Genomic DNA, 12,830 nt, shown 5'->3' with positions numbered 1-12,830 from the left:
TTCTTGAAAGATTTTCAGAATTTTTCTTGAATAAATTTCATTGATTTTTTTATAATATTTTGGTAGGATTCTCAAACCCGCAGTAGTGGATTATTAATGGCAGGATTTTTTTTGGCTAATAATCTTCTATTTTTGTTAGAAATATTTATCTATTTTTATTAAAAATAAAATATCATTACTAAAATAGTTCTTCAACGGATGCCATTAACTACAGTGGGTTTGAGAATCCTACCAATCCTTTATTAAACCAGTAAAGAAAGTCTTAAAGTCGGACGGTGCCGACTTTATGAAACCCTACACCACTTTGCTAATTTAGTAGAGCTCCGCATAATAATTAAAAGTTTTTATGGGAGAATTCAATAATACACGCTATGATTATAATTATAATTTAAGGTTCAAAGGACTAAATATGCCGAAGCATTTGTATCTTTTAAATTCGGACTTGTATTGCCCATTTGATGCAAAATTAATTTGAAATCAGATAAAGATATATATGGGAACTATATCCAAATCTGAACCGAAAATTTGGCAAATATATTTCTGAGCTGTATTTGATATATTTTTCTCTGAATATCGTTGTAACGGAGTGCATATTACGGCTGTCGGTAGCAAATATAACAAATCGGATGAAACGGAAGTATATATCGGAGCTATAGCTATATCAACCGATCTTCACCAAATTTGACATACTAACTTCTAGACTTAATTCGGTCGAAGGAGCCAAATTCCATCCCATTTAGACAAAGATTAGACGTTTTGGTGCACAATTAAAGTTAAATCGGACGATGTTATATATGGGAGCTATACCCAAATCTGAACCGATCTCGATAAAATTAAGCAAATGTATTTTTGAGCTGTATTTGATATTTTTCCCCAAATATTGCACTCTGTAGCATGTTACGGCTTCGGAGGACAAAAATAACAAATCGGATGAAAAATATATACGGGAGCTATAGCCATATCTGAACCGATTTCGATTTAGCATACTTATTTTCAGGCCTAATTTAGTTGAATGTTCAAAATACCATACCATACTTGGTGCACAATAAAAGGCAAATCGGAAGAAGATATATATGGGAGCTATATCTTAATTTTGACCGATTATCTCCAATTTCAATAAGGTTTGTCCTTGGGCCAAACAAATGATTTGTGCAAAATTTCATCTGGTTAGGGAAATAAATGCGAGCTGTACTTTGTTTACAAAATACATGGACAGACGGACGGATGGACAGACAGACGGACGGATATCCATAAATCGACTCAAACTGTGATTCTATGCAGATCATCAAAGGAACTATGCGTATATGTCGTTTCCATTTGCCTGTTACAAACAAATGTACAACGACATAATACCCTGACCACCTTGTGGCGTAGGGTACAAAAACGCATATCATGTGTTTGGAATTTTTTCAAGAAAAAACTCTCAAAAATTCTTCTAGAAAAAAAAATTAAATTTTCTGAGACCTTTCAGACACATAATCGAAAATTGTTTAGAATATTTTAGAAAAGAAAGACATATTCTTTACAATGTAACAATGTATTCGCATTTTTTCTGAAGGGATTTTAAGTCCTAAAATCATGGATTATTTAAGACTTTTCCTTGAAGGTCTTCAGACTTATAATCCTAGCCATATGGCTAAAACGTGACCTAGGTCTCTTTGGACCAAAATCGTTTCAGGACATTCTGATTTAGCCCGTGCTAGGTTAGGCGCGAAAATGGAAAAGGGTCAAAATTTGGAATAATTATATCTTTTATAAAATGCATAATGTGTAAGAATTCACTTCAAATTACACAAATCACAATATTATTATTGACTCAAGGTCTGGTGAGGTCCATGAAGTGAAGATGGGATATATCGGTCCACAATATATATCCCCCACAATAGGTCAAAATTTTGAGTATCCATGAATCTCATAAAACGCGAAATTAACATCCGATTCCATTTAGACTTGGTACATCTCAATATTTCCATCAACACAAGATATGTTATTAAGTTGATAAAGATCGGGCCATTCCTTCTGGTAGCTCCCCCACAAAGGGTCAAAGTTTCAAATGAGCAAAACGATTACTAAATCCGAAATAAGCATCCGGTTCTCTTCATATTTCACACATCATATTATTTCTACTAACACAAGATCTGCTGTGAAGATGGGATATATCGGTCCACTCTTTTTGGTACCTCCCCCACAAAGGGTCAACATTTTGAGTAACCATGAAGCTCACAAAAAGCAAAATTAACACCCGATTCGTACCTTTCCAAATCTATAATCGTAGATTTTTTACAACATTTTTCTGACTCATATTAGGGATTTTTTATAGGGAAGAGATCATTACTCAAATATTTCTTCAACGGATGGACGATTCAGACTTGGTACATCACAATATTTCCGCTAACACAATATCTTTTATAAATATGGTGCAGATCGGACCATTCCTTCTGGTTCCTCTCCCACAGAGGGTCAAAATTTTGAGTATCCATAAATAAAACGTGAAATTAACATCCGATACAATTCAGACTTGGAATATCACAATATTTTTATCAATACAAGATCTGTTATAAAGATGGTACAGATCGGACCATTTCTTCTGGTACCTCCCCAACAAAGGGTCAATGTTTCGAATAAGCAAGACGATTATTAAATCCGAAATAAGCATCCGGTTCTCTTCATATTTCACACATCCTATTATTTCTACTAACACAAGATCTGCTGTGAAGATGGGATATATCGATTCGCTCCTTCTGGTACCTCCCCCACAAAGGGTCAAAATTTTAAGTATTTTTAAGAATTTCCCTAAGGGATTTTACTTTTTGAGCCTTAATCCTGTTTCTTAAGAATATTTTCGAATTGTTCTCAAATCCGTTTTCGCGAATTTTTCTTACATTTTTTGAAGGTTTTTTAGACTCAAAATCGTAAACTTTCAAATAAATATATTTGACGAATTTTCAGGCACATACTCCGTATTTTCGAGCACGTAATCTTTTTTTTGAAGTATTTTTCATGAATGATTTGCACATCCCGAATTGTCCATATTTAAATAACGTTATTATTAATCCTCATAGAAATAACGGCTTTAGATCCCAGATGTACTTCTGAAGAATTATAACTCTCATAAAACAAAAGTAATTATCCGACGTTGCCTTTAACTTCGTAAAACGCGATAATTCCGCCTACCTTAGGTCTAGTGTGAATATGGGAATTTGTGACTCAATTCTCCTTACAAAGGGAAAAACTTTCGTAAAAACTCAGAGATTTTTTCAGACTTTGTATTTCTCAAAATGTCTATCAACCATATCATTAATGTTAAAAACGAGAAATGTCAACTCAATCCTTCTCCACCAAATTGTCAAAATTTTAAAGAGTATCCGATTTTCTTTAAATTTTCGACCTCCCAATATTTGTAAAAAATTATATGAAGTCAGAATATATTTAAATTAACGGAAATAGTTTGGGCGTTTTCATCCTTCGCCAAAACGTCCTAACTAGTTTTCTTTTAATTTCTTTTTATATTCCGCACATTTTCAATGAAACCACTGTTTTTGAATTCACAAAATCGGCTCTCTTCTCTGGAATACAACAGACGCGAGCAACTGCAAAATGCATTCTCCACAAGTGAATGAGCGGTGAGTTGGTGGGGCCTATTGATGCGTCTTTTGTTTGACTGTTTCTTTAACGATTCACCAACAAAAGAAACCAAACTAAGATAAACACCGTCACCCAACAACGCCAACAATAACAATGAAAGAAACAATAAAAAACAAACAAAACAAAACAGAGAAAAGGTCAGAAAACCAAAGAGATCGGGACAAGTGTAAAAAAATTAAATGAAGTTACTCAGAACCCACACACAGACGCACTATGCACGGCCCAACAGCAAGGCAGATGATTGTGTGCCAGATGACGCATTGGAATTAGTAAAGGGATGCCACTTGGATATATAAGTTTTCGAGTTTTTAATAAGGCGGGAAGTAGGGGGCGTCCGACAGAGTATAGGACGTTCAAAATTTGCTTCTTTGCTTTAAAGGAGAATAAAAATGCACTTCTCTCCGTACAGACTTTTCAGTCTCTGAATTAAAGTTTTTCGAATTAGGTTAGATGTTCAAGACGTAAGGTAGGGATAAAAAATAATTTTGGACCAAAATTGAAATAATGCAAAACTTTTCTTTTGGGAAAAACTCAACCGATTACTTAAGTCAGAAAAAAACGTCTTATATATCTCCATCTTTCCTCCTCAAAAACATTATTAATTACATTTGCTGTCCAATAAAAATTAATTGCATTGTGACCACTTCAAATAAAGCAACAAAATTCCCAAAATTATTCACGGAATCTGGCAACATCGCTACCGAATACGTGAATGAATGAAGTGATCGTTTGTTTTTTTTTTTTGTACGGATCAATACCTTTGGTTGGGGTGCGACTAGAAGAGCAAACTGAAAAGGAAATCGATTACCAATGACACATAGATACATTTTCAAAAGATACAACAGGTATCTGAGAGTACAACCGAGAGAGCGAGAGATATTACACACATACATTCATTAATATAATACTCTCGGAGAATGTGAGAGTTCAACACCTTGACTGGGAGAGAATTTGAACACCTGACGTTCAGTTATAATATAACTCAACTGTCTTTATGTTCACAAATTCCCAAAATACCGGGAATTTTGAATGGCATTCGAAAAGCGAAATTTAGCCCATTTTTAGCATTATTTAAATACTTGTAAATAGTCCTCAATTCAGAACACCAAACAAATATTGATACCATCCCTTCAATAAAATACATGTACAATTATAGAACGCATATCCAAAACAAGCTCCTTCTCTCAACCACAGACGTCAACAGTAACATCCATATCAAATTTCGGGATTCCAGCTCTATCCCTTCACGCAATACCAAATTTAGTAGCATTTTCATGAAAATCTAGGATTCACCACCAACACCAACAGTGACATCTATACCAAATTTCAGGGTTTTAGCTCTATCCCTTCACCCAATACCAAAGCTGGTACTATTGAGTACTTTCGCGCAATTATAGTACGTTTCGTACAATTATGGTACACATTTCCGAAAACACATTTATTACTCAATTCCAGATACCAACAGAGACATCAATGTCAAATATCGGGATTCCAGCTCTATCCCTTCAGGCAATACCAAAATCTCTAAATCTCCACATTGACAGAGACCTCAATATCAAATTTGAGGATTCCAACCCAATCCCTTCACGCAATACAAATTTGTACTTTTCGTACAAATAAATTACGCACTTCCAAACCACCGTCAAATTTCAAACACAGATACCATAAGTACTATACAGGGTGAAATAAAAAAAACTGCATTCATTTTTACATTTTTTTAACTTTATTGAATGAAAGCAAAAAAAGTCGGAAATAGCATCAAATTTTAGAATAAGTTTAGATTTGTTCGAATTGGTCATCTTTGAAACGAATTATGGCCTCCAAACGGCCAATTAAACCGTCACACATTGCCCAAATGTTGCCCCGCGGTATTTTGGCCCACTCCCGGCGAAGTGCTTGCTTGAGGTGATCGACACTTTGGTATTTTTTAGTGTCAACCCTGTTTTCCAAAATACTCCAGACCGGATTGCTATCCGGACATTTTGGTGGCCATTGTGCGCTGAAAATGAAGCGAGTGCGATGGTGTTGAGTCTCTAGAATATTTTCACGATAATATTCGGCATTTATTCTGATACCACGGTCGATTAATACGAGCGGAGAGCGACAATCGGCTGTTATGGCGGCCCACACCATCACCATGGCCGGCGCTTGAGTTCCAATGGCCAACCGAAGGTGCACATTTTCAGCTGACCTCTTTGGCAAGTAAACACGATCATTTTGTTTGTCTACAAACTGCTGGACAACGAATGTTTTCTCATCGAAGAAAACCAAATTCGGCAGTTCACCACTTTCAGCCAAGCGAATGGAATATTGCCATATGTTCAGCTCACGAGCCATTTTTCGGCCACTGCCACGCGGGTTTCGATCAAATCGGTTCTTTACTTTTCGAACCATTTCTTCCGTCCACTTCCTTGACGTCGGACTGCGCTAATGAGCTATGGTATGAGACCCAAAAGATTTATTCACATTTAAATTCCGGAGTGCTCTAACGATAGCCACTTGGGATTTTCCAGCCAAATATAAAGAAATCACACTATCACGCTTGAACTCCGTCACGAATAACATTTTTTCTGGAAAATATGCTTTTGTACGCTTGTAAACAATATAAACAATGAAGCTGTCACTGGAATAATTTTAGTCTGAAGTTGGTTGCAGTTTTTTCATCTCACCCTGTATGCTACCATTTTTAAAGTTTTGTACCATTTCAGAACTTTTCGTAACCTTAAGGTTCGAATTTCCGAAAACCCTTTGAAGATATAGCCTGTACTCCATCAGTGACTTTCATTCCAAATTTCAGAATTTCAGCTGATTTCGTTTGTCCAATAAAAAGTATTCAATTTTTGGTACAGTTTAGTACTTTTCGTAGCCTTTTAGTACGAATTTCCTAAAACCCAGCCTTATCACACGCCCACTTACCAAAATTAGCTTCAGCCGTTTCGTCTGGGCGTTGATTCTTCAACGGACAGTTATTTCACTACTCTTTTGAATATATTTTCAATTTGCAACTTCTTTTTCACTAATTACTTTCGACAGACGTCAAAATTGTATGCTTCAAAACAATTAACAAAATGTAGAAGAAAAGAAAAGGCAGAGTGTATCAGCTGTCATTGTGTTTGACAATATTTCACAAATAGAAAACAAAAGTGTAGACATGTCAAAGCATAACTCTAGCCTTGCTGTATTTAATTACAATTATATAAATAAAATTACAATTATTTCCTAAATATTTGCTTTTCATTCAAAATCACCATTTGCCGATCAATACCCAACTACCCTTTATTTTGCCTTAATGACCTTTAAAAGGCCGTATGTGTTTCGATCTCTGGCAACACTGTCGATCTCAGTGAATTCAGTTAACTTCACACTGAACATACGCCATGCTCAGGCAACAAGTAGAAAACAAACCGGACGAGAAAGAGAGGAAGAAATCGTGAGCAAAAATCACACCAAGAGAGTTTGAAGTTGTATCTGTGAGAGAGCACCGGTTGTGTTTTTTGTGTGCGAGTATGAGTGTTAATGGTAAACGCATGTTGCTTTAACGTAGATACTTTTCACATAGATACATTTGGTGTTGTTGTTTCGATGTTGTTTTTGGCACACACACATCTATATACTGAGATATCTACAGTGAGAATTGACTGCACAAGGCAAGACAAGTAATGATCAACAATATATTCGAAATATTGCCATATTAGTTGTATTTTAAGAGTCGTACTTTGTGGTTGTTGTAAGCGCGTGAAACGCAACTAACCAAAATATAATAATAATAATAATAAAAACAGAAAATAATAAATAACATTAATTTTATGCATTGAAAAGAAATGTAAAAAATATATTAAAATTAAATAAAAATACAAAGTGAAAACAAAAAAATAAGAAACCCCAAAAAGAAAAGCAAAAAATGAATGAAAACAGAAAATAAAAAAAATAATTAAATGAAAAAATAAAGAAAAATAAATGGTATGGAAAATAAATTATATTTGAAATAAATATTTTTTACAACGAATTCCAATAGTTTACTTTTGTTGATGTGGAATTTTGACGAAAACCAAAATGTGAATTATTGCCGTTGCATGCCCAAGAGAGTGTGTGTGTTTGTGTTTCTGTAAAACTAAACGAAAATTCGTAAACGTATTGTTGTTGCTTTGCTTTTTGTTTTAACAACAGTTAGCATTAAACAAAAATAAAATAAAAAAAAACAAAACCTATCGAACGATTGTTTGTTCGATTTGTGTGTGAGTTCGAATTCGTTTTGTTACCAATTTTCGCTGGGTTGCTGTTTCGCCGCGCCGTAACGTTGAACAACGGTCACGGAATCCCCCTCGCGCGCCCTCTTCTTTTCACCCAATTCAACACCAAACAATCAAGAACCAACCAACCTGGCTTTGACTGTGCGGCATTTATCCAACCCGCATTCCCCCCACGCCCGTCTTCAAAATTATTATGATTTCAAGTTTTGTCATCGTCATTATTATTTTGAAGTGAATTCTGTTTTAATATTGATGACAGTGTTTAGGCATTGAAATAAAGCCAGAAGTTAACGTGAGAGAGAAAAAAATTAACAAAAATTGAAAAAAATATATATATTTTCGAAAAAACAAATACCTGTGTGTGTGCGTCTGATTCCAAACTCTCTAAATGCCATAAATTGCCGTTTTTTTGTTGTTAATGTTTTGGATTTTTTTTTGTGGATCTCTCCCTCTCACATTACGCTTACGACGATCATTCTGTTTGGTTTTATTAACACTCACCAATACCATCAAACGACCGACCGTAGCTGCTGTGAGCATTGTTTTTGAAGTTCGAAAATATCTTTTAAATTTTAATTGAAAAAAAAAAGAAGTACGAAATACAATATAACCAAGAAATGCTGGTAAAGTGAAACAGCAAAAATACAAAAAAATTAACAAAAACCAACACCACCACCACCACCACAACAATGTGCTAAGTTAATATTTTCACTTTTTTCGCCAATTTTGATGTGATCTTCGTCGAATATGATTTTTTTGTGGCTTTTTGTGAAAATTTATAATTTATGTTTTTAGAAATTTCTTCTTGTGAGTGAAGTGATTGCAATTGTTGTTTTGGCGTAAAATTTTATCATTGTTGTTGTAATCTGTGGCTTATTTTTTCTGCACTGTGTTGTTGGTCTGTTTGTGTGTGTTTTTTTTTCTGCGGGATTTAAACAATAATCAGCTGTACTTGAATTAATGTTGGATTCCAAGTGAAAATAAAGGTAATTATTTAAATTTGTTTTTCTTTTTTGGTTTTTAATGGAAGTTAGTAGCACTCAGACATAATACAACTTTTTTAGATTATTTAAAATCCTCTGGTAATATCATACATTTTTAAGTAAAATATTCAAAAATAAAACTTTTCGCTAAGAAAAATAGAACTCTAATAGCTTAATATTTTTTGGGATAAAACATAAACCCGAAAAAACAGCTTATTTGGGGGCGAATAAAAAAATGTAATACATAAAAAATATACGTTTTTATAATTTTATTAGTTACACTTATTTTGTTAACTATTGTAACTATTTAAATAGAATTTTATATTCAGCATAGGGCGTTTTTCTTTAACTCATTTTTAAGTTACCTACTATAGTCAGTAAAATTGAAATGCTTATAATTTCGGAAATTTATCGGTAAGTTAGTGAAGAAATCAAAGAAGTCGCTAAGATCTACCGATAGATTCCAATGTTGTCAACGCGGAATTATTTTTAATATTAAAATTTTGGATTTCAAAGTTACCGATTTTTATCGGTTAGAGAATCGCCCAACATAGAATTAGAATCGGATTTCCTGGCCAAAATTCTGCAACTTTCGGAAAAAGAGGGAGTTTTATCATATCAATTTTACCCTCCACCATGGAGGGTATATAAAGTTTGTTATTGCGTTTGTAACACCTTGAAACATACATTTTAGACCCCATTTATGATCAGCAAACAATTCTGTCAATTTAGCGATGTCCGTCCGTCTGCGGAAATCACTCTTGATAAAATTTTACTTAAATGTATATTATGTCTGCAGGCCCAGGTAATAAGTAGACTCTATTTTCGGTATTTTGGTGATTTAAGCGACATTATTCACCGGAATTGTTTCAAATTTGGTATTTGAAGTTCGTAATGAATACTACAGCCCATGACAGAAAATTGCCTGTGCAGGTTCACGCATTCGTATAGCCCGCATTTAATGGTATCTCCCGATATTTGGTATTTTGATGATTTTAGCTACATTATTCCCCGATTTTTTTTTTCATGTTTCGCATTTGAATGTTGTAATGGCTTATAACAAAAGTTGCCTGTGCAGGTCCACGTTGTCGTATACATACGGCTACATTCGGTATTTTTAAGATTTTAACAGAATTTTAAAGAATTTTATTTTTTTGAAAATTGCATTTACATTTTCCTTCAGCATTGGCAATATTTTTATGAAGATTATCTATTATTTTTTTTTTTTTAACAATTTAGAGTTATTTTGATTATTTTTCATAATTTCTGATATTTAAAATTAAAAAAAAAACAAATGTTAAAAAAGTGAAATTGACAAAATGGTTTTTGACTGAATTTTCCCAAGAAGTTAATAACATGTTCATACCAAATAGGCTAGAAAATAGTTATGTTTTTACTCATCTATGATTTTTTTACAATTTAGCATAAAAATCATTTATTTATATAATTTCAGTTTATTTTTTTATAAAGACCATGATCATTTTTTGAATTTCGAAAAAACGTTATGGGACTTCGAACTTTTTTCCTGATTTTCCTTTTGACAGTTTAAAGAATTTCAAAATAAACTGTTTGAGTTTTTGAAAGACAATTTTGAGAAACTGTTATAATAAATATACAAAACTGTTATAACATCGATAAAAAAATACATTTTGAAAAAAAAAAAAACAAGTAAGCAAAGGCTACAGTCGAGCGGGGCCGACCGTTGAATACCCTACAACACTATAATAAACCATACAGTTTATATAGGCGAAGTACTCGAAAGAATTCCACAAGATATTGTGACAAATAATAAAAGAAAACCATCAGGTTTCGTTCTCTAATTTTCGAATAATAGCAACTTAAACTAATTTGCTCATTTCCAATTTAATGGTAGATGTTGCACGTAAATGGTCTTCCTAGATCTGGAACCAATATTTCCCAAAGACGTGAAGACAGAAGTGGCAAAAGATTAACATTTATTATTGGTTTTTGACTGAAACGCATCTATATGAGATACAGACATTTGACTATATTCTTCAACGAAATAGTCAGAAGTGCGTCTTTCCTGTATTTGTGAATTCTCCAAAAGGTCTCTGGAATGGACATTTTCGTATTTTGTCTACAAAAGTTGGCAAACTATTTCACACATTGAATATTTTTGGATGGCCATTAGAAACTGCTTGGCTTTTGCAATGTCCGATAACCCCCATTCAAATGTGCGTGAGGATCGGGCGATAATTACGACCTGCCGACAATTTTGCAGTTTTTTGGTCCATTTCAACCCCTAAATATATGGCGATCATCTCCAAAAAGAGTAGGCTTCTATTCTGACCCTCATCTTATCCCCATGCGAAATTTCGTAAGGATCGGGCCATAAATGCGTTCTGTATATGATATCCTGATATCCTAACTACTTTGTTTTGTAAGCTGTAGAAATATTACCAAATATTTAATTCAAAATGAAAATATGCCAAAAATATGACAAAATTAAAAAAATATGAGAAAATTTTAGAAAATCAATATTTTCATCTTTAGAGAGATATTTTTATGCGATTTTTTAGACGTTTTTTCTTTCCTGCCAAGAGGCCATTCTGAATTAATGAGAACTGTCGAAATCAGTTCAGCCGTTCTCGACATATAAGAGATCTTTCAAGCATATCTTCTTTGATAGACATATATATCGCACATATTTTGCTATATATCCGATTTGTTGGATGTTAACATCAATGTAAAGATCAGAAGTAACCTTGTCATGGCTTTATGATTTCGCCGGGATTTAAAATATTCGCGGTTTGATGAAAAATTTTGAATTTTTTCAATACAAAAGATATGGTCTATTTTACCCGCTAAATATTATCCGATGACCACCCAATATGGTAGGCTTCTTTCCCTCCCTAAACTCCAACTACATGCGAAATTCCGCGTCGATTGGTCTATAATTGCGACCTGTATAGCTTCTGCAAAATCCGACATTTTTCAGTATTTGGTCCATTTCAACCCCTAAACATTTGGCGATCATCTCCAAAATCAATAGGGTTCTATTCTGGTCCAAGCCCCACCTACATTCTAAATTTCGTGAAGATCGGACCGTAATTGCGACCTGTAGAGTGATTACAAATTAACATGGACAGACGGACAGACGGACAGACGGACGGACGGACATACATAGCTAGATCGACTCAGCTCGACGAGCTAGGAAGATCCATATATACTTTCCTATATGGGAAATCAATATTTCGAGGTGTTACATAAATTCTGGCCCAATCAAACTTATAATACCCCCAACACATAGTGTTGTAGGGTATAATAATAATAATAATAATTATTAAAAATATTAGAAAAGTTAAAAAGTGTAGGTCGGTTTTGCCGAGAGATGTATACCCTCAGCCAATGTTCGTATTACTCAAGCTGTTGAGGTTCCGAGGCGGAGTGAGATAATATTGTCCCTATTAAATTTGATATAAGTCTGATACAAATATAATAACGTGCCCGGTTTTTTTAATAATGAAATGTTCGTGAAGTACCAGACATAGTGGACCAAAGTATTCCATTTTCACACAACATCCAATATTGATAAAAATAATGGGATATGGAAAATTTAAAAAAAAAAATATATATATTAAAAAAATTGACTTTATGCCAATATTGACGTATAATTGGAAAAAATCGATTTTCTTTTTAAATTTTTGCACATCTTACTTTTTTATAAATATCAAAATTAATCAATATACTAATATTTTGTGGCTGAGGAACAGAAGGAATTTGCCGATGAATCTGATTTGTGATTGAAATAAATATATATTTATTTAAAAGTTATAAGAGATAAAAGTATTGAAAATTGTGACTCTTTGTGGGAGAGGTAGCGGAAGGAGTGGGCCGATGTATCACGTCAACCCAGCAGATCTTGTCTTAGTAGAACTATTTGAAAAGCATGAAGTTTAGAATGAATCGAATGCATATTTCGCATTTTATG

The 12,830-nt window shown here is 33.7% G+C and overlaps 1 protein-coding gene across 7 annotated transcripts in view; it reads left to right on the top strand.

Annotated features, from left to right (window-relative positions):
- Positions 1 to 12,830, top strand: part of LOC101890318 (rho GTPase-activating protein conundrum) — a 249,626-nt gene that overhangs the window by 61,036 nt on the left and 175,760 nt on the right. For 6 of the 7 annotated variants that reach the window (XM_059120049.1, XM_059120048.1, XM_020036816.2 and 3 more), the window contains exon 1: positions 7,319 to 8,881. The exons of the other annotated variant lie outside the window; for it this stretch is intronic. The gene's annotated coding sequence lies outside the window, so the exon portion shown is untranslated. Of the gene's footprint in view, positions 1 to 7,318; positions 8,882 to 12,830 lie in introns of those variants that run through there. 7 annotated transcript variants of the gene reach the window in all.

Source organism: Musca domestica, unplaced genomic scaffold (assembly GCF_030504385.1).
Source record: "Musca domestica strain aabys unplaced genomic scaffold, Musca_domestica.polishedcontigs.V.1.1 16, whole genome shotgun sequence".
Classification (NCBI taxonomy): domain Eukaryota; kingdom Metazoa; phylum Arthropoda; class Insecta; order Diptera; family Muscidae; genus Musca; species Musca domestica.
The sequence above is the reverse complement of the archived record's forward strand: the minus strand, read 5'-3'. Positions and strand labels throughout refer to the sequence as shown.